The 24,675-nt window shown below is 48.8% G+C and overlaps 1 protein-coding gene across 2 annotated transcripts in view; it reads right to left on the bottom strand.

The window, feature by feature from the left end:
* LOC147464943 (beta-galactosidase 15-like) overlaps nucleotides 1-24,675 on the bottom strand; it is a 242,071-nt gene that overhangs the window by 142,196 nt on the left and 75,200 nt on the right. The gene's annotated exons all lie outside the window — the stretch shown is intronic.

Raw genomic sequence — 24,675 nt, 5'->3', positions numbered from 1 at the left:
TCTCTCTCTCTCTCTCTCTCTCTCTCTCTCTCTCTCTCTCTCTCTCTCTTCGATACCCCTTGATGGGCACACTTTAGGCTTTATACTCCTCTCTTGCTCACGTTAGCGTATATGGGACCACTAACGGCCATGTGGCATGCCATGGGTAATCGCTCTCCAAGGTCCTCAATTTTTCCAAGTTCCTAAAAAAACCCCCGCAAAGTTCTGTTGCAGTTTTTATGAAATTCTTTGCGACCTTCTTCAACTTTGTCTCAAATACTGGAAAGAAGCTGCTCGCGCTCGCTGCTGCTGCTCCGCTCGCTGCGCCATCGCTCCCCGCCCCCCCCCCTCGGTGCTACTCGTTGTCCACCCTCCCGCTGCCCTGTCCCGCTGCCTCCTGCCCCGCCCTACCCTCTGTCCGCCCCCCCGCGCTGACTGCCCGCCGCTGCCGCTGCCGCTGCCGCCCCCGCCATTCCCACACGCTGCTCATAGCTATGAGTCCACTGGCCATCCAAGCATCACGCGCCCACTTTCGACAGTGGCGACATGGTTTTGACACGGCTTCGGATGTTCTAGTAGAGGAGGCAGACATCCCCATCTCAGTCTGCTTTCCGGGTTTACGGAGGGAGTACTTACCACTTCTTTTTAGGATTGGCTCCGCCATTGGGACTCTCCTGGAGACACCTCGTACGGCAGCATCAGTAGCTGCCAAGGCGGCAGGCATCCCCTCAGTTCGAGTTTTAGTCAGAGATACCTACACGCTCCTGAAGGTTATCCTTCTGCCTCGGGTGAGTGGGGGTTGGTTTAGACAGAGTGTGGAGTACTCGGGCCTCCCGAACCAGTGCGTCATTTTCCGACAGATGGGCCATCTAGCGAAGGCCTGTCCACGAAGGAGGCCGCGACCTGCACCACAGCCCCAGCCCCAGCCCCAGCCCCAGCCCCAGCCCCAGCCTGCCAGGGCTTGCCCGCAGCCACAGCCAGGGGCACAGCGCACAAATGCAGAGCCACCCTCTGAGCCTGGGGCTCCAACGGAGGAGGGGTGGCAACAGGCCCGTGCCGACGACGCCAACGGCCACAGCGTCAGCCTGGCACTCAGAGTGGCCCTCAAGTGCCTACTCAGCAGCAGTGGGTTCCCACGGGAATCGCTTTGGTCCTCTTGAGCAGGAGGAGATCCTTGCGTCAGCCCCCACCTCCGCTTCAACCTCGATAGCCGCTTCCCCCCCCCCCCCCCAGAGTTCCCCCCCTCTTCCTCATCCTCCCCGCCTTCTACTCCCGTCGCCTCTCCACCTCGCCCCTCTACCTCTGTCGCCCCATCCCGCCCCTCTTCTCCTCCGCTCCCCCCAACTCCTTCTCCCCCCCCTCCAACTCCAGTTTCACAATCGGCTTAGGAGACTCGTCCCTCTCCGGCAGCTAGGAGATCTCTTGGCAGCGCCTTTGCCACAAGTCGCCTAGCGAGAGAGGGTCAGCCCTTCTTGCGGCCCCCTTTGCAGATTCAGACATCCTCCCTTGCAGCTATCCCTCGTGGGCTGACGATCATTGACATCCGACGCCGCAGGGACTTCTTCGACTACGGGTTCACTCGTTTTCTCGGTGATTCCACAGCAGACCATGAGGCAGCCTGCTTCAGGGTCCATGTTTTGTTCCTCGCCACTAGGGGGACAAAGGCCTTGGACTCAGCAGTTGGTTTCTCCTTCCCCCTCTGTGGTAGAGCCGAGACAGAGTGGTCCCTCGACTCAGTGGTGGGATGGTTGCATACACAGGTCTTAGAGTTCTCTCACCACATGGGAGAACTTGGAGTTATAGATATGTTGCAGACTTTGTGGCCATTGGCCAAGTTTGCGGTGACACCCCCAGACTCAGCAGGATGTAGGCACATTGTGGTGTACTTCTTTGCTGATACGCAGTGTTTGCCTTCTTATGTATACATTCATGAGGACTCCTGGACAGAGGAGGTTGCTTTATGCACGGCTCACTTTGCTTGGGCTTGGACTAGGCACTCACTGCAGTCACGCCTATCTAGAGGACGCTCGGATGCAGATTATTCCCCATCCAAGCCTGCCTCGAAGATAGCCCGTCTTGCTGTTCCAGCAGCATCTGTTCTCTCTCGCTCCCCATGAGGATCGTCTCATGGAATGTGCAGGGACTAGGTGGGCCCCAGTTTCAGCGACAGCAGGGCCGATTGCGTCAGGAGCTTCAGCGTTGCCTTGTGGGAGGAGAGATTGATCTCCTTATGCTTCAGGAGCACCATCTATGTGAGCCACATTCGACAATGTGGTCAGATTTTGCGTGGACGATATGATACCTTTTGGTCAGCTGCTTTTAGACCTGGAGGCATCCAGGGTGGGGTATGTATGACTATTGCGGACTCATTGCAGCAGGCCATTGTGGGCAGAGGGATTACTGTACCAGGCAGGGCTCAGTGGATTACTATGCAGGTTCAGGGTGGCCTTGTGGGCTTCCTGAACATCTATGCGTCCAATGTGGCGAGTGCTCGTGCAGAGTTTTGGTGACAGATTGTTGAGTCTTTGCCGCACGCCGATCATTGGTGTATAAGAGGGGACTTCAACATGTTGGAGGACCCTTCTACAGGATTGGTGGTACCCATGCTACTGTGCATGGAGTCGAGTTGGAAGCTTGGGAGAGGTTGTGTATGACTTTGAGGGTCTCGGATACATGGCAGCACTCTGGTTTTGTGAGGCCCCTAGACAGTCTTGCCTTCTCTAGATCGAACCGCAAAGTGGGAGGAGTGAATCTATCGCGGATAGATCGCTTCTACACTAGTGACCACTTCAGTGACTTGGGGGGATCAGTGGGCATCCTGGCAGGGACATCCTTCTCGGACCATGCACCAGTGATCCTCACAGTGGCAGGCAGGCTGAGGAGTGGGAGCACGATGCTTCGCATCCCAGAGCGGGTCTTGTTGGACACAGCACTCAGAGAGAGGGTAGAGGCTCTTTGGACAGAGGGCATGGACAGCCAAGCTCTACCGGCAGACAGAGTGGCCTTAGGCCTAACTCAGCTTAGCCACTTTTTTCTCCAGGAGTCTTTGGCTCGACGGGCCGCAGCGAGAGAGGAGGAGCAGCGTCTCAGACGAGGCATTGCTTCACTACAGAGGATGCAAGAGCAGCATCCAGACAGTCCATGGTTGGAGGAGAAGTTACAGCAGGCTCGACAGGAGCTTGCTTGCACAGAGGAGAGGCGCCATGAGTTTGCCTTTCACCGACAGGCATCTCAGTGGACTCAGGTAGGTGACAGAGTGACAGGTGCCTTTTTTGAGACAGTAGGACCTCGGCACTCGCATGCCAAGGTCACTCAGCTGAGGAGACCCGATGGGTCAGTTGCTTGTGAGCTTGAGGATATGCGTGCAGTTGCTACTGACTTTTACCGTGAGTTACTATCGGTTGAGCCTCAGTCAGAGCGGCACGATGCATGTAGGGAGCAGTTTTGGGCACAGATGCCATGTCTTGTGACAGAGGAGATGCGCCAGAGGCTAGAGATGCCACTTCATCTTGAGGAGCTGCACACGGCTCTTAGGGCCCTCCCTCGTGGTAGCTGTCCAGGTGAGGATGGGTTGACTCCCAGCTATTTCTTGGAGTACTGACCTACTTGGCCCAGATCTTTGTAGTGCTTTTCAGTACATTTTGCACACAAGAGTGATGCCCGACAGCATGAGTCAGGGCCTAATCTACCTCATTCCCAAGGAGAATGGCTCCTTGGATGAGATTCGACAGTGGCGCCCCATCACCATCCTCAACTCAGCCTACAAAATTCTTGCCAAGGCTCTGAGTTTGAGGATTCAGCCACTTTTAGAGAGCCTTATACATGGGACTCAGACAGGTTTTGTCAAGGAACGCACTATCCTTGACAACATCTTTACTTTCTAGGAGGCTTCTGCTCTGGCACGGCTCCGTGGTGAGGACCTTGTGATTCTTCTTCTCGATTTTGAGAAGGCATACGACCGAGTTGACTGAGACTTTCTAGAGGGTACTCTCCGCAGGATGGGCTTCTCAGATGCTTGGATAAGAGGGGTGTAAGCTTTGTACAGACAGACTCACAGTCAGGTGCTTTTGGCAGGAGGGAGAGGTAAGCACTTCATGCTCACACGCTTGGTCAGACAAGGTTGTCCTCTTGCCCCCTTTCTCTTTCTGTTCTATGCGGAGGCGATGAGTAGATTTTTGGTGTCACAGCAAGTTGGTCTTCGGGGCTTAGCACTCCCTATTCGGGGAGATGAGCTACTGGACGCTGAGTTTGCCGATGACTCGGCCTTATACTTAGATGGCCAGGAGGCCAATCTTCATAGATGTGAGCAGGCTTTGGAGACCTTCTGTTGTGCATCGGGCCCACTGCTCAACTAGAGCAAGACAGTGGCTTTCTCGGTTGGTAATGCTCCTGTGCCAGATTGGATGCCAGGAGAGGGTTTCACGTGGATTCCCCCAGGGACTGCAGTTCGGTACTTGGGTTGTAAGGTTGGTTTGGACTTGTCTCACGAGCAGCAGATTGCTCCTCTTCTCCTGTCCATCAGGAGAAAGCTATTACATTGGAGCTCAGCACGACTTTCGTTGGCTGGTAGAGTATTAGTTGCCAACCAGGTGCTGTTGGCGACTATGTGGTATATCACTTCCTGCTGGATCTTCTCGAGTTCTTGTATCAGCCAGGTAGAGAGGCTGATCAGGAACTTCCTTTGGTCAGGACGTGACACTCAGATGGCCCAAGCCAAGGTGGCTTGGTCGGTCATCACGCTTCCTTGTTCTCAGGGAGGGCTTGGGATCATTGATCCACCACAGCAAAGCAGAGTCCTTCTTGGGAAGTTCATAGTCAGAGGACTTCCTCCAAGTGAGGAGCCCTGGAAGGAGTTCCTGTTGCAGAGGCTTCGTGACACGGTGCCTCAGTCAGGAGGCCCTTGGCAACCTTCGACCAGATGGATCTTTACAGAGATGCGCCGAGTTGGTTTGAGCAGGAGACTGGAGGACCGCTTCGCTGTGAGTTTGCTTCGTTCTTGGGAGCCCTTACGGCGTGGCCTGGAGCAGCGACAGCTGTTGTGCACGGAGGAGCGCCTACGGCAGCCCCTCGTTTGAAACCCCATGGTTGGCACTCAGAGAGGCCACTTGGTTGGTAGTCGGCCTCATGTTTCTTGGGGTCCCATGGCAACAGGTTTAGCGTGCTCTCTAGGTGACTGGCTAGAGTTCACAGGTTTGTTAGAGGAGGTGCAGGGTTTCCAGCTGCAGGGCATGAGAAGGGTGCAGAGCATGTGTCAGGAAATCTCAGAGTCAGTTCCAGCTGACTGGCTCATGCCTCTCGAGCCAGTAGCACCCCGGTGGATGGGAGCCTTCACACGACTACAGGTTCTCATTTCAGACAGGGCTGTCCCAGCCATGTTCTTCGAGCTTCAGGGTGGGGGACGATTACAGCGAGTTGCAGTAAAGGCCCCGCAAGTAGCAGAGTGCTGTTTCCAGAGGATCCGAGTTGTGGGCATCTGTGGGAGGACTTGCGTCATAGACCCTGACCCAGCAGCTCTTGAGACTGGACACTGGAGGCTATGGGCTTGGGAGTGTTGTCCACTGGCACGAGTACAGTGGGATCCTGGTGACTGGCTATGGAGGGACCCCTTCTCTTCTGCAGACCACCCAGGAGTGCCCTTCTTTCAGTACACTGTTCGGCTTGGACGTCATATACTTGCAGCACAGAGAGAGGCCCGCCCCGCTGCAGCACGTCATTGGCAGGAGGAGGGCCTCACAGTCGAGTTCTTGGCAGCCTTTTGGCAGAGGCTGTGGGACTCTAGACAGCCGAGGCGCGTCACTTTGTTTCGGTGGTGGCTGGTTGCACACAGAGCTACAGCAGTAGGGAGCTGGCTTGTGCAAAGTGGTCTCTCCGCCGCATGTGCAGCCTGTGACCAGTTGGTGGAGAGTCTGCGTCATTGTCTTTGGGACTGTCCCTCGGCCCAGCAGGTGTGGCTACGAGTTCTTCGGCTGATGCCTACTCTCTCCACGGCTAGATAGTACACTTGGGGGGCAGCGGCTTGGTCCACTTACGGGCCCAGCACTTCAGTTTGAGCTATCGTCCACCAGCAGGATGATAGTGATACAGGGGGGGCGACCTACACTCCAGCCTGCTACAGAGCTTACTCCACAGCAGTGGTGCAGTGAGAGAGAGGAGTGTTGGGAGCTCATCAGTGGCCTGACACTTTGGTTCATCTGGCAGGCCCGCTGTTTCCGCATTTTTGAGGCCCGCTCTGTGCCACCAGCAGAGACTTCCTGACTTTTGGCTAGAGCTAATCCATACTCTCAAAGGACAGCTTGAGGGACTACAGGGCAGCTCCGACCGCATGCGGGAGCGCCGCGAGGCTTTCCTTCGACTCTGGCGCCCTGGGCCTTTCTACACCATTGTCCAGGGTGTGCTCAGATGGCACTACCGACCACCTGTGTGGCTCTTCCCTCCTTCCATCCCTTGATTTAGCCTCATTGTATATATGTTGTTCTTTCATTGGGAGAGTCTCCCCATCATGTTTGTTGTAGCCCTCTCTTGGAGAGGTGGTTGTAGCCCTACGGGCAGCTTTCATTAACAAATAGAAGGATCTTTTTCTCGGAAAAAAAAAAAAAAAAACCCGCAAAGCATATAGAAAAAATCATTTTTGGGCCTCCTTCCCCTAGTTCCATATCCTGCCCAATAGTCCGAATCTCAAGCCGCCAAGCCATGCCGGATCTCCACCACGTCGGTTCCAAACCATGCAAACCTCACCCCCTTCGACTCTTCCGAGTCCACCAACTAAGGCCACAAATAATCGAGAAAATCTTCTGTATGCACTCCCCCACCAAATGCTCCAAGCTTTTCTAGGCCGTAGCTCGGTGCTCGAGTCTCAGAATCACGAGCCATCAATCCCTGCTGACTCCGCACGGTGTGCTCTATCTACTTGATCCCTATCGGTTCTTAAAAAAAATGCCAGGTGGCACATTCTCCAATGCATCAGGTGGGCCTAAAACTAGCCATAACTTGCTATCCAGAGCTCTGATTAGGAATATGAGAAGACACGCATGCTCTATAACTCGAGCACTACAACTATATACGCTGACATCCCCCTTGGCCACCTGTCCCCAGCTACCCTATCCATTGGGGATCTGCAACACCTTCTTACTTTAAACTGCAATATCTGGCACACGGAGCTCTGTTTGACAAACCGTTTAGACCGGCTACTAGAGCACATCGAACACTACATTCTAGAGCACTGATAGATCACTTCGGATACCTTTACCTGCTATCCTATCTTGACCGTTTTTGAAGTCTTTTTGGCCTAAAAAGCCGCATTAAGCATACATTCCCGCTACCACTAGTCTACCCAAGGACTTCATACCTGCTCTAGCCTTCTGCACTGCACCTGCCTGCAGCCTTAGAGTAGCATTGCAAGCTTTTCAGCTTGGATCAACTTTGGCTGTACCAACGTCTGAGCCATACACACTCATTCGTAGCTGTAAAGACTGCCCTGTACTTAGCCTCAGAACTACAAGTGGCCACAATAGGTTGCTTCTTGCTCAACCATGATATGCATGAGCTACCAAGCATGAAACAAAAACCACCTGTAAATATTCGTGTGTCAAAACAACCAGCCCAATCTGTTTTCGAAAATGTATGTAAGTCTGGCGGCAATGATCCCCCCTTGGGATAAAACAAGCCAAGATGTAAAGTGCCACTCAGGTAGCGGAAAATCCTCTTGACAGCCTTACAATGCTTAGACCCTAAGCAATGCATAAATTTGTTCACCTGTGAGATTGCAAACTGAATATCCGGCCTCGTGTTGCATACATAAATGAGGCATCCAACAGCAGTTTGGTAAAGAGTGACATTTGTAGGATCCCCAACATCATGAAGACTCAATTTCAAACATGTTTCCATGAGAGTGGAAATAAGTTTGCAATCCTCAAGTCCAAACTTACATAGCAATGTCTCTATGTAACTTTTCTGGCACAAGGCAACACCACCATCACACTGCTTAAACTATATACTTAAGTAATGATGCAACAACCCCAAATCTTTCATCTTCAAAGAAGCATTCAAATCAACCTTAAATTCAACAATATGTCTCTCATTTGGTCCAGTGATCAACAAATCATCCACATAAAGAACCACAATGAGAAGTACATCGCCCTCACGCTTTACATGCAATGTTCTTTCTGTTGGACTATTACAAAAGCCTCGTTTGACCAAATGAGTGTTAGCTTTCTCATACGAAGAACGAGGAGATTGCTTCAACCCATACAAAGCTTTCTTACATCTGCACACTTTATCCTCTTGTCCTTTCTTGACAAAACCGCGAGGCTGCGTTACATAAACTTCCTCAAATATGTCACCAATCAAGAAAGCAATAACAATGTCCGATTGATGTACATCCCAACCAAAATGAGCTGCCAATGCACATAGAAAACGCACAGTAGTCATAAGACACGTGGGAGCAAAAGTCTCTTCATAATCTATGCCTTTTTATTGTGCATAACCGCCTTTTTGTCAGGAGGCAAATCACATAAAGTTCACGTGTCATTTTCTAGAAGTGCATCGTATTCTGATTGCATGGCAGCCATCCAATTTTCTGAATTTTATGCTTCATCAAAAGATAGAGGTTCCTCAACATCATGTAACCTAGACACAGCCAAAGCATAACAATCTGATGTATAAGATGCATGGCGAGAACCTGAACGAGTACAACTAGACAAAGATGCATCCAATTTACTGTTACGCAAAGTATGCACCAGCCATTTTGGCATACCTCTAGCCTGCTCATTCTCATCCCTTTCCTCATCAAGTACATCATGTACATCTGCATCAGTAATAGGCTGATCTATAACATTTTCAGAAACCACCATAGGCTGTACATTCACCTCATTGGAATTTACATTCAAACTTCCACCACTAAAAAGAGGCAACAAAGTGTCATAAATGTCCTGTGAACTTACGTTACTGTCTCTATTACATGACAGCAAGGGCTGAACAGAACCTTTCACAAACACAACATCCCGTGAGACAAAGATACGCTTTGTTTGCGGATGGTACAACTTGTAACCTTTGCTTTCAGTACTATGATCAACAAAAATACATTTGACAGCCTTATCATCCAATTTCCTGCGCTGCGTTTGTGGCATCAAAGCATATGCCAAACAGCCAAAAACACGCATGTGCTCAATAGACGGCTTTCTATCATGCTATGCTTCATATGGAGTCATAGACTGCAAAGCTTTCGTAGGACACCTATTTAGTACAAAAGTGGCACACATGATGGCCTCAAGCCAAAACGAATGCGGTAAAGCTTGACTATTGACCATACATCGTGCCATTTCCGTGAGTGATCTATTTTTTCTCTCAGCAAGACCATTTTGGTGAGGAGTATAAGGCATTGTACATTGGTGTTTTATCCCATGACTAGCCAAAAATACATTAAATTCATGAGACCTATATCCCCCCCTCAATCGGAATGAAGGGTGCCCATAGTACATTTCAAGACATTTTCAGCCATAGCCAGAAATCATTTGACGCACATAAACACTTCGGACTTAGCTTTAAGCAGATATACCCATGCATGCGCCTGGAGTAATCATCAATGAAAGTCCCAAAATACAGGTAATTGCCCAAGGATGGAGTTTGCATGGGCCCACAAACATCACTATGCACAAGCTGCAACCTATATGTGGCCCTAACTGAACCATCCTTTGGAAACTTTGAACACTGCATCTTAACCAAAATACAACCTTCACAAACATGTCTAACAGGTGCTTCAAGAGGCGGCAAAGAAGCAACCATATCAAATTTCTGCAAATGCAGCAAATTGGCAAAATTCAGATGCCCAAAACGTGCATGCAAATGTTTTGTATCTGAAATAGCCTTAGAATCCACAACTGCATTTGCAAAATTCTGCCCACATTTGTCATACAAAGTGAGCTTATACAACCCACCACATAAAATGCATGATGCAACAATCTCATCACCAAAATTGAGATCATGAACTATACATCTGTCATCCACAAATTTCACAACAAGACCAAGTCTAGATACAGACAAAAGATTCTTCTTGATCCCAGGTACATACAATGCATCAACAAGTGTGAAAGAACTGCCATTTGCAGCAGTAAGCACAATCTTTCCAAGTCCCTTGACCAGATAAGAGGAATTGTTGGCACAAGTAACTGAATTCCCATTAGGGACAGACTCAAGAGAGGTGAACAAATCACGATGTGAGGTAATGTGCTTTGTAGCACCACTGTCAAAATACCACACAGGTGAATCTGCAGCAATTGACATGCATGCATCATGGACAGCAGGATTATAGGTATACTCTGCACTAAAAGCACATTCTACATCAACATCAGCATCACAGTCTCCTTTCACAGAAGACTCAGCAATAGCTGCATTTGTAGTCGAACCAGCATTTGCAGTGGAACCATCCTCTTTCTTCTTAGCCTCTTTGGCCTTCAACTTAGGACACTGCTTCATCAAATGATCATTAGCTTTACAATAATGTCAACCCATCTTCTTTTTGCCCTTATCACCATAATTTCCAGACGAATTGCTGCCAACAGAAGCATTAGGAACATGTGATTTTCCACTCGCAGAAGAACCATGAGAAGTGGCTGCATTAATGTTACCACCTTTTCTTTGAGCAGCAATAAAAGCATGTTCAATTACACGCTGTCTAGTCCTATTTTTTCTGGAGAGTGACTCTTGCAATAGCAATGTGCACAATGCATCAAACTTGACAACTTCAAGATTTCCTTGGGTCTTAAGTCTCCAAGTACTAGCAAAAGTCTGGTATGAATCTGGCAAGGCATCAAGAACAATCTACAGAAGAGAACTGTCTAAAATGACTTCACCTACAGAAATAAGGTGCTCGTTGATATCCTTGACAAATGCACGGAAAGTGTCCATATCATCTTTCTCATCCATAATCTTCGACTCCAACTCTTTACGCAGCAATGCAATTTTTGCCTTATTGTGACTTGTATAAAGACCAGCCAGAATATCCCAAGCCTATTTTGCAAATTTCGCTAAATGAATGTGGAGAGTAATAGTGCGCTGTGGGGAGTAATATTGCGCTTCACAGACAATGCAATCAATGCATGAGTCTGCACATCTTTTACATCCCAACGAGCTTGTTCTGCCGTAGGCAAAACAACTCTAACAGCAGCAACCCTTGCAGCAAGACCTGCAACATCCTCAACATCGTCTGTATCCTCAGACCCCGTGGTACATCAATATCCTCCATAATGTTCCAAACACCCTTCGACACAAGAACATGTTGCATCATCTACGCCCACATAGGGTAATTATCCCCATACAATCTGTCCTTAGCACAGCAAACATCTTGAACACATCTGTGTTGTTGTCAGCAACGGTAAATGTTGCACCTGATGTGAAAACTGCTCGAAAAGAGGATAAAGAAAGTGAGAACAACACGTTCTATATAGCACAAACAGTGGAAGATTGTAAGGGACCTGTTATGTAGAAAACGGAACTGACAAAATTTTTGCACAAAATGACGAAATAGCCTACCCAGTACTGCCTATAGTGGCAACGGAGGCCGAAATGATCTGGAATTACAAATTTGAGCAGACTAAGCTCTTTAAGCTCACCCAAAATATTTGTTGACCTGTGAACTCTCGCCAAAGCTCACAGAAATCGGAGAAAGTGAGCAGGCGTCTGTTGGAGATGCTGGCGACTAAGCCCGGGAGGACGCAACCAGCTCTGATACCAATTGTTGGAAATAGGGTTGTAGGAAAACACACACAATTTGGAGAAGACAAAGGAAGCTCAAGGCACACTACAGAGAGTGTATTACTTAGTGTGCAATGGAAAGATAAGATAGCCCTAGAGTGATGGATGTATATACAATGCACAGAGGAAAAAACCTCCTAGTGAGGGAAAAATTGCCTCGGCGGTCCTAAGTGTGTTCACACAGATCACTACCACATGTATATGGTAACACTACTCCTCCATCCACTTTGCATTGAGAGCCCAATAGTTCTTAAACTTCACCAAATATCAATGGACTAGCTTAGCCTTCACTTTCCTTATGCGCTAGGACCTACTTTGGAACCACTTTTGTTTTCTCCTCTGGCTCCCTATCCTCTGGCACCTCACCTTTGAAAGGTCTCAAGAGACTCACATAAAAGCATTGTGAATCTTCCAAGTGTCTCGCAACTTCAGCCGAAAGGATACATCGTTTATCTTTTCTTGAATCTAAAAGGGGCCATAGTATAATATATTAAGCTTTGGAAAAGTCTCTCTTTCCCCTTCCTCTTTCACAAGCGTGCTTTCTCAAACCGAAGAAGCACCCAGACATTCTTCTTCAACTGTAAGTCAGGTCGATGCCTGTCCATTTTCTTATGTTGTGCTTAAGGCTCCTGCAAGCCTCCTTTACCTTGGCAAAAGCAGTCTCCAAATCTTGTGTCTATTGATCTGCTTCAAAAATCTTGTCCTTCATGTTTAGAACTGGTGTAACCTTTCTGCCACCCTCGACAATCTCAAATGGTGCCTTCCCCATAGACATGTGAATCACTAGTGTTGTTGTAAGAAAACTCCACCAAAGGCAAAGACTTCTCCCATTGAGTCTTGTGACCAGAGATATAAGACTACAACAAGTCCAAAACCATTGAGTTGGCTATCTCCGATTGTCCATCTGTATGTGGATGAAACGACGGTGAGAATTTAATTTGAGGGGCTATATTCTCCCACACTGCTCTCCAAATCAAACATTTGAATCCAGGGTCATTATCTGAAACTATAGAAGTAGGCATGCCATGTAGTCTCAAAATCTGTGAGACAAACAGCTTGGCCAAATGATCACCTTTCACTGTCTTCTTAACCGGACAAAGTGAGCCTGCTTGCTAAATCTGTCGATTACTATCCAAATATAATCGTGCCCACTCTTTAAGTCTTTGAAAGATCAAACCAATTGCTGTACTCTCCCAAGGTTGGTCAGGAATAGGTAAGGGCTATCGGGAGTCCTACCAATTTGTGCCTATCAAAATTTACCTTTTGAAAATTGACACACTTGAAAATTGACACACCAAGCAAGTGCGCACAAACTTGACGATGTCCTTCTTGGGCTTGACCAGTAGAAACACTTTTTCACCCCATTCAAAGTACCCTCAATGCCTCTATGCCCAACAAAAGGAGGAATACGACACTCCATTAACACCTTTTCCCTCAGACCATGTGTCACACATGGTTTTCCGCGTCAACTAACCTTCCTTGATAGTATATCATATAACTATCTCCCCACTCTATACCTAGTGAAAGATGTCTGCAAAGTCAGGATATGTGGCATACTAGTCGAGCATTTCTTCAAAGTTCTAATGATATACCCCCAAGATAGCCAATATGTATGGCTTTTGATACAACACTGCAGCTAGGAAAGCGTTGGGCCTCTGATTGTGAGAGTTCGCCGCTTAATCATTCCCAAAAATCACTTATTCAAAAGATAAAAGCAAAGAACAAAAACTTCAGTTCAACCATGGAACCTCTACTTATTCACAAGGCCAAGATCAAATCAAAACTCTTATGTGTGTGATGATTCCATGTAGCCTCAACCTCTAATCGTAAAAAGCCCAAATGAGCTGGGTGGAAAAATTTCCTTTAACTCAATTTCCTCATTTTTCCACTCCATCATTGACAACTATGCATGCTAGCTAGCTATTTTTGGACGATGTTTACCCGCATTGAACTTTCTAGGCGAAATGAGTGTGCCATTTCGATGCACTTGACATATGTACATTTCTAAACCAAAGCGTGTTTTAATGTGAGAAAACATGCAAAAGTGTCATATCTAGGGCCTCGACTTCCCAATAAGGACTGACAACCCTGACAATCGTTTTCACACATGACACTATGTACATTGTAGCATGTATTCCGGCATATCAAAAGGCATAAAAAGTGAGGTAAACATTTTAATTTCACACTAGAAACGGGCCACATCACAGCATCCACCCCCGCTAAACTTGCACATTCTGTGGCACAATAGACCTTGTTAAGCACAATAGTCCTTGTTAAGCATCAAAACTCATCGTCAAACAGTATACCTTCACTTTGCACATAGTCAGACCCATCATCGTCATGACTTGCTTGTGCATCGAACGAATTAGCATCCTCTCTTTTTTTGAACCATTTATTCCTTTTTCCATCAATGGGAATTTTTATTTCTATCCCATCTAACTCACGCAAGGTATAAGTTTCATTTCCATGCACATGCTTATCAACAAAAAGACAACCATCTCTTTGCAAGCTTCCTTATTGTAGAGTGTTGGTTATCAAGACTACTACCATACACCAGCATCCAATAACCTTCCTCAATATCTTTTGGTCTGAGCCTATGCCTCTTATCAAACATGTCTTTCTTTTTTGGCCTTGCTTCTTTCAATCTTGATACTGCAAGCTCAATATCTTCACACCTTCTTTCTAATTGCTCTATTCGCAAAGCAAGAATGTCTTTCTTGCATGTGTATTCCTTCTCAAAGAGGCTTCAAGTGCTTCTTGCTTAGAGTCACGGCATTGCGAGCGATATGGCATTTTGAACCATATTTTACTCAAAATGGGTTATTTTTACCATTTGATGGCCTTTTTGGCCAATATTTAGCCCAAAAATTACCCATTTTGGTTGTAAAAAGCCCAAGCGAGCTAGGAAAAGTCCCTAAAATTGTGAAAACACACCAGCTGCTATTTTTGGACGGTGTTCGTCCACATTGAAGTTTCTAAGCGAAACGAGTTTTCCATCTCGATGTAGTTGACATATGTACATTTCTAAACCAAAGCAAGCATGTTTTTTATGTGAGAAACATGCAACAGTGCTATGTCTAAGGTCTCGACTCCCAAGTAAGATATGTACACAACTGCAACCAAGGAAATTGCTTTCACACATGACACTATGTACATTGTAGCATTAAATCCCTGATATCAAAAGGCATAAAAAATGAGGTGAACAATTTAATTTCACATTGTAGAAGTGCCACATCACGACAGCGTCTCCCACCAGATTCTTCTTTCCCGTAGCGTGAACAATTTGAAAATGGATTTGATAAAATTTTCACCCATCTCATCTGCTTATCTAAAAGTTGTTTCTTGAAAAAGAAGTATCTCAAACTCTGATGATCTGTAAGCACTGCGAGATCGTCTCCGAATAAGCAGTGCCTCCACTGAGTCAAAGCACGCATCACTGCTAATAGCTCTTTCTCGTAGATCTATGCAACCCTCTCAGGTCTAGAGAACATTCTACTCTTATAAGCTATGATATGGCACTCTACGTTAAGACCGCACCCAGACTCCTACCACAAGCAGCACAGTAAACCTCAAACTGTTTTTGTAAATCTAGCAAAATCAAAACCAGACCAGTCATCACCCAAAAGTTGTTCCACCTAGCATTACTGTTCAACAATGCAATCTTTGTAGCCACCTCCTTAGCTAACATTTTCATTAGATACTAAAATAGTTATTAAACTATACATTATACCTTGGTTATCTGACGACATCCAACATGTTTAGTAGGGTAGATAGGCTTTCTCTATCTTTCTTTTTTTGCTTAACCAGCGTTACAGATTGAATGCCAAACCCTTGACCCTACCTAATTTACCACGCCATCAGCGTGATAGGCAGCCGATTTTGTGCTGGCAATTTTTCTAACTTGGGCACGAGCCTTTATTCCCAATATGTCCGGCCTCTAGAGTAGGCCAGGGTCCATTAGGGGTCCCTACGCCAAGGTCCCCTATGCCACGCCACATAACTTGTGATAGAAGTCCTTCCAAGCTTTGTCATCAAAGGTACAATGCGGGAAACTTCAGCCCCTATCCACAAGCCCAACCTCATTATACTGATCCATCTAACTATAATGGTACCGGCCGACCTCTTCTCATGACGGCCCCTCAACCAATGCAGCTTTATGCTAGTTTTATTGGTGCACCCTTTGCATATGTTATGGTTCTCGATACTCTTGCCACCCATCGTATGACCTATCAGCTAGAACGGCTCAAGAATCTTACCTCTCCTTCCATACCTTTGGAAGGTAACTTAGTTAATGATAGCACAAATATGATGATGTCGAGATTACTACTTTGCCCGGAGGTCACAAAGTCAATGTCCCTTGAGTGGACAAAATTTCACTCTCACTGGTTCTTGGAAAGGTAAACTCTACCCCCTTGGCAATTCATCTACTTTTGCTTATGTTTTTGCTATTAATGCCAACACTGTTGTGCAAGAAGAAACTTTCAAGTGGCACTAAGGACTTTTCCATATTTCCCGGAATACTCTCCATCAAAAAGCTTTTCTTTTGACGAACTTGGTGGAACTTCATTGATAGGTAGTACCCAAACTTCTTTGAGAGGTGGTAACCGAAATATTTATATACCTAGATGAATCCGGGATAAGCCAAAATTCACCCTTAAAGGAAATTACGAGGTATAGACTCATGGTAGCTGAACTATTTGATGATCAATATGCTTGGATTCATTGCATCTCACAGTTTGCAAAGGGCAAGGAATCAACAACCTCTCATGCCACTATCACCACTTTGGAAAAGAATTGAGATAATATGCCTGTGAAAACATCGTGAAGAGGTTGGCTCGCTGCTGCTACCCGCACCCCACCCTCCGCTCTCCCCCCTGCGCGCAACCCACCTGCCCGTCCCCTGCACGCTGTACCCTGCCCGCTGCCGGTCACCCGTCGCCTACCCCTCTCGCTGCCCACTACACTGTCCACTGCCCGTCGCTTGCCCCTCCCGCTGCCCGCTGCACTGCCCACTACCCGTCGCCAGCCTTGCCTTCTTCCTACCCGCCCATCCCCCACCGCTTCCCTGTCGGCCCGCGAGCCTAGCCTCTCCTGCTTGTCAGGCCTCGCCAACACCTTCCGCCTGCTTGGTCCAGTGGGAGCTTCCCCCCCTCGTTGACGTTTCTCTGCCTCTTCTCCACAGCAACAGACACAGATAGAGGCTCAAGCTCCGCCACAAAGGAACTCCAGTGAGGTCCCCTCGCCCCACCCCGCTGAGCCCACCATTCGACTTGCTCTTTCACCGACAGAGCAAGCGAGCCTAGCCGTAGAGGTGAATGCCTGCAGGCGACCTCCATCATCTGCAAGATTCTCGGCACCAGACCCAGCAGAGGAGAGCTGCGTGATCTCCTCCACGCCCACTTTCTCGCAGAGGTAGGCAAGATCTTGGACGTTCAGTTCCTCGGACACCGCTACTATCAAATATAGTTTGAGACCTCCAAGATGGCGTCCAAGGTCATAGCGATGAGCCCTTTGACCATCCAAGCAGCTCGAGCCCACTTTCGACATTGGAGACATGGTTTTGACCCAGCTTCAGATGTTCTGATAGAGGAGACAAACCTCCCCATCTCCGTTTGCTTTCCTGGTTTGAGGAGGGAGTACTTACCACTTTTGTCCAAGATAGGCTCAGCAATTGGGACTGTCCTAGAGACACCTCGCACGGCAGCCTCAGTAGCTACCAAGGCGGCCGGCATTCCCTAAGTACGTGTTCTAGTTAGGGACACCCACACTCTCCCCAAGGTCGTCCTACTTCCTTGGGTGAGTGGAGGTTGGTTCAGACAAAGCGTGGAGTATTCGGGGTTCCCGAATTAGTGTTTCATTTGTCGACACATGGGCCATCTTGCGAAGGCCTGTCCACGGAGGAGACCCTGACCCACACCAGAGTCTCAGCCCCATCCATCAAGGGCTAGCTAGTAGCAACAGGCAGATTCACCAAGTACGCAGACAGAGCCACCCTCCGAGCCTGGGGCTCAAGCGGAGGAGGGCTGGCAGCAGGTTCGTGGTCGGTGTCGGCATGGGCCACCACACAAGCCTAGCACTCAGAGTGGTCCTCGGGCTCCCTCTTCTGGTGCAGACGTCTCCCTTTGCAGCAATTCCTCGTGGTCTGGCAAGCTTCAACATTTGTCACCGTTGGGATTTCTTTGCCTACGACATAATACGGTTTCTCAGCGACCCCTCACCAGACCTTGAGGTAGCCTACCTCAGAGTTCACGTTTTGTTCCTTGCAGCTAGGGGGATAGAGGCCTTGGACTCGGCAGTTGGCTTCTCTTTTCCCCTATGCGAGAGGGACCAGGTTGAGTGGACTATAGACTCAGTGTTGGAGTGGATGCAGACACAGGCCCTAGAGTTCTCTCCTCACATGGGAGTGTAGCGTGGATAGTGTGTCGTGCTCTCTACAATGGGTGCTCCTCAGTGCAATGTGCGTGACATCTCACTCAAAACACGATGAAAGACAAAGGAAACCATAGATAGCAGTTGATCAACACAAAGACAGCATGATCAACACACAGACACTGCAGCAGACTAGAATGTATAGACTCGACTATCTCAAAGAACTGATACAGACTCTAGCGTACCAGTAGCACACTCAGCTTTAGCCCAGAACTCACAGGTACAAATGGGGGTATCGAGGCTCAGATGTGAAGGGATGGTGCAGACGTGCTGTGTATAGACTCCTACCCTAGAGGACGATGCTGGACCATATATGAAGAATATGATCTCTATGACCCAACAGCTACTACTCATGTCCAACCATGAAGAGCCACCAACGGCTCATAAATATCAGCCATCCAAGTCTATCTCCAAACTGAGTGGTGGTGGTGACCTGGCCACAATATCCACTAGACCACCGTCGTATCCCTCCCACGTGTCGTTGCCCAGCCCAGAGAGTCCGTCCAGTGTGAACCAGACCAGACCAACTATACTAACTGTGTGCCTTGTGACAGTGACACTGTAGCCTGCTACAAGTTGCCCGCCACAAGAGCGCTCACCGTCTCGGTGAGAGGCATACTGAAAGATTGTGAAAGATCCAAACAGCCGAGGCGAGTCACCTTGTTTCAGTGGTTGGTCGCACATAGAGCCACAGCAGTAGGGAGCTGGCTAGTGCATAGTGGTCTCTCGGCCACATGTGCAGCTTGTGACCATTTGGTGGAGAGTCAGCGTCACTGTCTTTGGGACTGTCCCTCGGCCCAGCAGGTCTGGCTACGAGTTCTTCGGCTGATGCCTGCTCTCTCCACGACTCGACAGTACACTTGGGGGGCAGCGGCTTGGTCCACCCTCACGGGCCCGGCACTTCAGTTTGAGCTATCTTCCACCAGTAGGATGATAGTGATGCAAGGGGGGCGTCCTACACTTCATCCTGCTACAGAGCTTACTCCACAGGAGTGGTGCAGTGAGAGAGAGGAGTGTTGGGAGCTCATCAGTGACCTGACACTTTGGTTCATCTGGCGGGCCCGCTGTTTCCCCATCTTTGAGGCTCGCCCTGTGCCACCAGCAGAGACTGTTCGTGACTTCTGGCTAGAGCTGATCCATACTCTCAGAGGACAGCTTGAGAGACTACAGGACAGCTCCGACCGCATGCGGGAGCGCCGTGAGGCTTTCCTTCGACTTTGGCGCCCTAGGCCTTGCTACACCATAGTCCAGGGGGTGCTCAGATGGCATTACTGTCAACCTGTGTGGCTCTTCCCTCCTCCCATCTCTTGATTTAGCCTCATTGTATATATGCTGTTTTTTCATTGGGAGAGTCTCCCCATCATGCTTGTTGTAGCCCTCTCTTGCAGAGGTGGTTGTAGCCCTATGGGCAGTTTTCATTAACTATTAGAAGGATCCTTTTCTCGGAAAAAAAAAAAAACCACTAGGTACCGCATTCGTAAATCTTTCATGAAGCAAGTTTTAGGCCCAACCATGACCTTACATGCCTCACTGCACTGCTTGCAAACGCCTTAAGCCTTTGAATAGGCCAGAACCCAGTATGATTGCATAGTCCAAAAATCCCAATTGGCAAAACAGAATGAGGCTCCACAACAAAGAGATATGCTCGGTTTGGATCCAGCGCATCTTTATCCTCAATAACCATAGTGAGAGAAAAATGACCTGGTCCATGCTTGCAGATGAACCTTGCATCTTTCTGCAATAGCACTCTTCTCCAAAAGAGGGATGACCATAAGCCCGAGTAACACCGCAAATAAGGTTAAGCTCCATAGTGATAGCAAAACAAAAAGCATTAACAGCAACAGGATGACGACCAGGTGAATGCTTAAAAGCCACAAGGAAACAACGGCTCTTCAGCTTGCTAGTTTGCTGTGATCGGATTACAGAAAACTTGCTCTCCCCCTTTGTGTCGTTCTCCATCTCCTATGAACAAGGAAACAAAGCCAGAGGGCAGCTTGATTGTTAAATATAGAAGGTCTCTATCTCCTCAAGCTGAAGACAAGAGCCTACACACTGTGAAAGTACCCAGGGGAGAGGGTGAGGAGAAGCAAAAAAGGGAGTTTTTCGGGCCATGTAAGGCAGGGGCGAGGGGTGGGTAGGGGGGCGAGAGCTGTGGGCAGGGGACGAGGTGGCACTAGGTAGGGGCAAGGGCTGGTGAGGGGGGACTAGGGGTGGGTAGGGGTCGAGATGGCACTAGGTAGAGACGAGGCCTGGGTAGGGGGGGCAAGGGGTAGGTAGGGGGGGCGAGGGTGAGTGGTAGGGGGAGTCGGGACGAGGGGTGGGTAGGGGGTGTGCACTGTGGGTAGGGGCAAGGGGTGAGTAGGGGGTGTGCGTACGGGTGAGGGGTGGGTAGGGGGCGAGGGGGGAAAGGGTAGGGGCGAGGGCAAGGGAGCGGGTGGGTAGGGGTGAGAGGGTCGGAGGGGATGGGTAGGGGCGAGGGCAAAGGGCAGGGGTGGATAGGCGAGGGCAGGGAGGGGGTGATTAGGGGGCGAGGGCAAGGAGCGGGTGGGTAGGGGCGAGAGGGTAAAGGGAGGGAGTGGGTGGGGGGGGGCGAGGGGTGAGTAGGGGGCCAGGGCAAAGGGAGGGGGTGGGTAGGGGGGGGGCGAGGACTAGTGAGGGGAAACTAGGGGCAAGGGTAGGAAGGGAGAGACGGGTAGTGAAAGGTGAGGCTGGAATGACATGGAGCAGAGAGATATCATGAGCATGAGCAGGGAATTTATGAGGCTTGAAATCAACATCTTTTTGGTTGTATCCCATCTTGAGGAAGCTCTCTGAAGGAAGTTCGCTAGACATAGAGTCCGAGAAGCAGACACCGATGGGACTGATGTTGAAGGTTGTTGAACTTCTGTTTCTTTCCGCTTCTATGATTCTTCATAGGCTCACCAGATCCAAAGGCTACCACCAAGGGCGCACGGGGAGTAGCTTTTGTGACCTTCAACCTTTGTGCTGGCTCAGGTGGCCTATTCGGTTTAGTTACTGTGAAACCATTGGAAGAGGGTGTACCTTCAAGCAAAGAGTGAATAGAGACTCCATAACAAAGCATAGATTTGGTAGCGTCCCAACCACTCCAACAGATCCTCATCTTCTGACCCGTCAAGTGGAGAAGGTTGTTCTAATTTAAGGCTGGTTGCTAGGGACAAAGAACTATGTTGCACGACGGGATCCATGCCTCCTTCTAGATGGATGGGTTGCATCGGGGAGCCAAGAGTATACATGGCATCGTTTCCCCAATAATGAAGTGCTTTAGTGTGTCGCAGCCATGGTCTACCAATGAGCAAGGGAAATCCTCCCTCAACCTCGGGAAGACGAACCACAACAAAATCCAAGTTAAAAGTAAAGTCTTGTACCTGCAGAGGCACATTGTCCACTATGCCCACTGGGTAGACTATCCGCTTATCGGCCAATGTAACTGTGAAGGCAGCAGAGCGAGTAGGCTGTAGACCTAGAGCTAACATAGTGAACTCGGGCATCAGGTTGATGCCAGATCCACCATCCACTATCACTCCTGAGAATTGCCAACCCAAAACGGACACTGTCAGGCGAGGGCTTCTATAATCAGTGAGGGGAGTAGCGGGATTGGATATCATATAGGACTCTGATGGTCACACTGGGAGGTGTTCGCCACTAGGACCTGCTCTGGGGTAAAGGGATTGAATAACTGCAAGGGTGTCACTTATGAAACTCGTATCTAGGCACAACATGTCACAGAGGGACACTTGTTGGAAGGTGTTCTTCAAGACTGTCTTTGTTGTAAGCTTGTCTTCTTCTACCATTGATTTCTCTGGTCCCTTGATCTTCTGTAGATAGGAAACTGCTTCCAAGAAAGCGTCATCAATATCAGAGAGCAAAGATTTGGATTCTTTCTTGGCACTAGAGGATGGCTTGTCATCAGTTGAAGGCAGGGTATCCGCTGTTGTTGTGAGAATGTGTGAGGGAGTTGAACTTGCTGGAATGCTAAGACAGAGCGGCTCTATGTGCCCGAGTGAGGACACCCGATGGCTCCTCTATCAACTGTATCTTATTTTGAGGGGTAACCACGTGGGTAGAAGGGGGCGGCTGAGGAACGGTGCTAACTGCTATCAGATTGAGCTTGGGAAAGGTAAACTCATTCTGGCTTTGACTTGGGTTTGAAGCCGTGGATGCACGAATTTTAGGGCAATCCTTACCGTAGTGATCCTTCGTTTTAGGGCAATGACGGTAGCGAGGGGACCCTTCTGGCAACGGGCATTTGCTTTGGTAATGACCATATTCCCCGCATTTGTAGCACAAAATGGGCCGATTCAATGGGCGAGTCGAAGGGCGAGGTGCTCCTTGCTCTTGGTGCATGGAGTTGGAGGTAGAGGCATAGAAGTTGTGAGGTGGTGAGGGAGCATGGGTATGATAAAAGCTCTGAGAGGGAAAAGTGCTCTGCATACCTTGCATAGGAGGGGCTGACAGTAAAGGTGGCATGTGGTGTTGATGGCCACAGGGAGAAACCATGTTTGATGCAGGTGCTGGCTCTTGTTGAAGAGTAGGACCAAGACTTTTTTGTATTTGTCGCAATCCCTTGAGGTAGTAGCAGTCCTTGTCCTCATGCCCAAACTTTCCGCAGAAGTGGCAATAAGCCCGAAGGGGACAGTCCTATGGAGGGTGTCCTGGAGAGCGACACGAGCTGCACCATACCATAGCCTTAGTCTCCTGCTGAGACTTGAGCTCTTCTAGCTCGCGCTTGATCTGTTCCAATGCCTCGTGATGTGAAGGCTTCTCTTGTTGAAGAGAGAAGGACCTCTCCTCTTGAAGAGCTCGCTGTAACTTTAGGGCTTCCAGTTCCCTGCTGCGTAAAGAAGTTAACGATCAGAAGGACTTTCCGAAAACACTAAGGGAGTCTCTACCTGAGTGGAGTGCGACAAACTCCTCCAGAGTGGCGTCAAGTCAGAGACTCTCTCGTAGTTTTTGCTGGGAAGTTTTGGAAAGAGCCTTCTCCACCCACTTCTTAACCATAAATTCCCATGGTTGTTGCTGACGAAGCTTGGCAACCAGAGACTTGGTTTTAGTCATGAGTTCTGCAAAAGTCTCCTCTGGCTGGAGCAACATGTTGGCCAACTCATCCAAAACCTTTTCCTGTAGTCACCTAGCATGAATGCTGCAGAGAACTGTTGTCTTAAAGCTACCCAAGTTGCAAAATGGTTCTCTACAAACTGACTGTACCACTTGTCTGCTAAACCATCCAATGTTGATGGAAACAGCACCAAATAAGCATCTTTTCTATTAAGACCACGACCTCTACAGACAGATACAAACCTCCTTGCATGGTCATCTACATCTTCTGAGGAGAGTTCCTTCAAAGTAGGAAACTTGATGTTTACTTTGGCCAAAACACTGATCACCTCAACATAGAGTGAGACTTCAGTTGAGGTCCCACCGGGCGTGCCAAAACTGAGAGCACCTGTAGCGCGGATAGTGTATCGTGCTCTCTACAATGGGTGTTCCTCAGTGCAATGTGCGTGACGTCTCACTCAAAACAGAATGAAAGACGAAGAAAATCATAGATAGCAGCTGATCAACACATAGACAGCATGATCAACACACAGACACTGCAGCAGACCAGAACATATAGACTCGACTATCTCAACGAACCAATACAGACTCTGACGTAGTAGCACACTCAGCTCCAGCCCAGAACTCACGGGTACAAATGGGGGTGTCGAGGCTCAGATGTGCAGGGATGGTGCAGGCGTGCTATGTATAGACTCCTACCCTAGACGACGACATTGGACCATATATGAAGAAGATGATCTCTATGACCCAACAGCTACTACTCATGTCCAACCATAAAGAGCCACCAACGGCTCATAAATGTCAGACATCCAAGTCTATCTCCAAACTGAGTGGTGGTGGTGACCTAGCCACCATGTCCACTAGACCACCGTCGTATCCCTGCCATGTGTCACTGCCCGGCCCGGAGAGTCCGTCCAGTGTGAACCAGACCAGACCAATTGTACTAATTGTGTGTCCTGTGACAGTGACACTGTAGCTTGCTACAAGGAGACCTAGGGGTTACAGACTTGCTTCAGACTCTTTGGCCATTGGCCAAGTTTGTTGTAACACCTCCAGATGCAGTAGGATGTAGACACATTGTGGTTCACTTCTTTGCTGACACGCAGAGCCCGCCATGCTATGTACAAATACATGAGGACTCCTGGATAGAGGAGGTTGCCTTACGCATGGCTAGATCTACTTGGGCTTGCGCTAGACACTCTCTGTAGTCTCGCCTATCTCGAGGACGCTCTGATGCGGATTACTCCCCATCCAAGCCAGCCTCGAAGATAGCACGGTTAGCTGCTGCGACAGCATCAGTTCTTTCTCCCTCCCCATGAGGATAGTCTCATGGAAGTACAGGGATTAGGTGGGCCCCAGTTTCAGCATCAGAGGGGCCAACTACGTCAGGAGCTTCAGCGATGCCTTGTGGGGCGAGAGATTGACATTCTTATGCTACAGGAG

The sequence above is a fragment of the Adiantum capillus-veneris genome, chromosome 1 (assembly GCF_014529385.1).
Source record: "Adiantum capillus-veneris isolate H3 chromosome 1, ASM1452938v2, whole genome shotgun sequence".
NCBI lineage: Eukaryota > Viridiplantae > Streptophyta > Polypodiopsida > Polypodiales > Pteridaceae > Adiantum > Adiantum capillus-veneris.
Note: the sequence above shows the minus strand (reverse complement) of the source record. Positions and strands in the feature narration are given on the sequence as shown.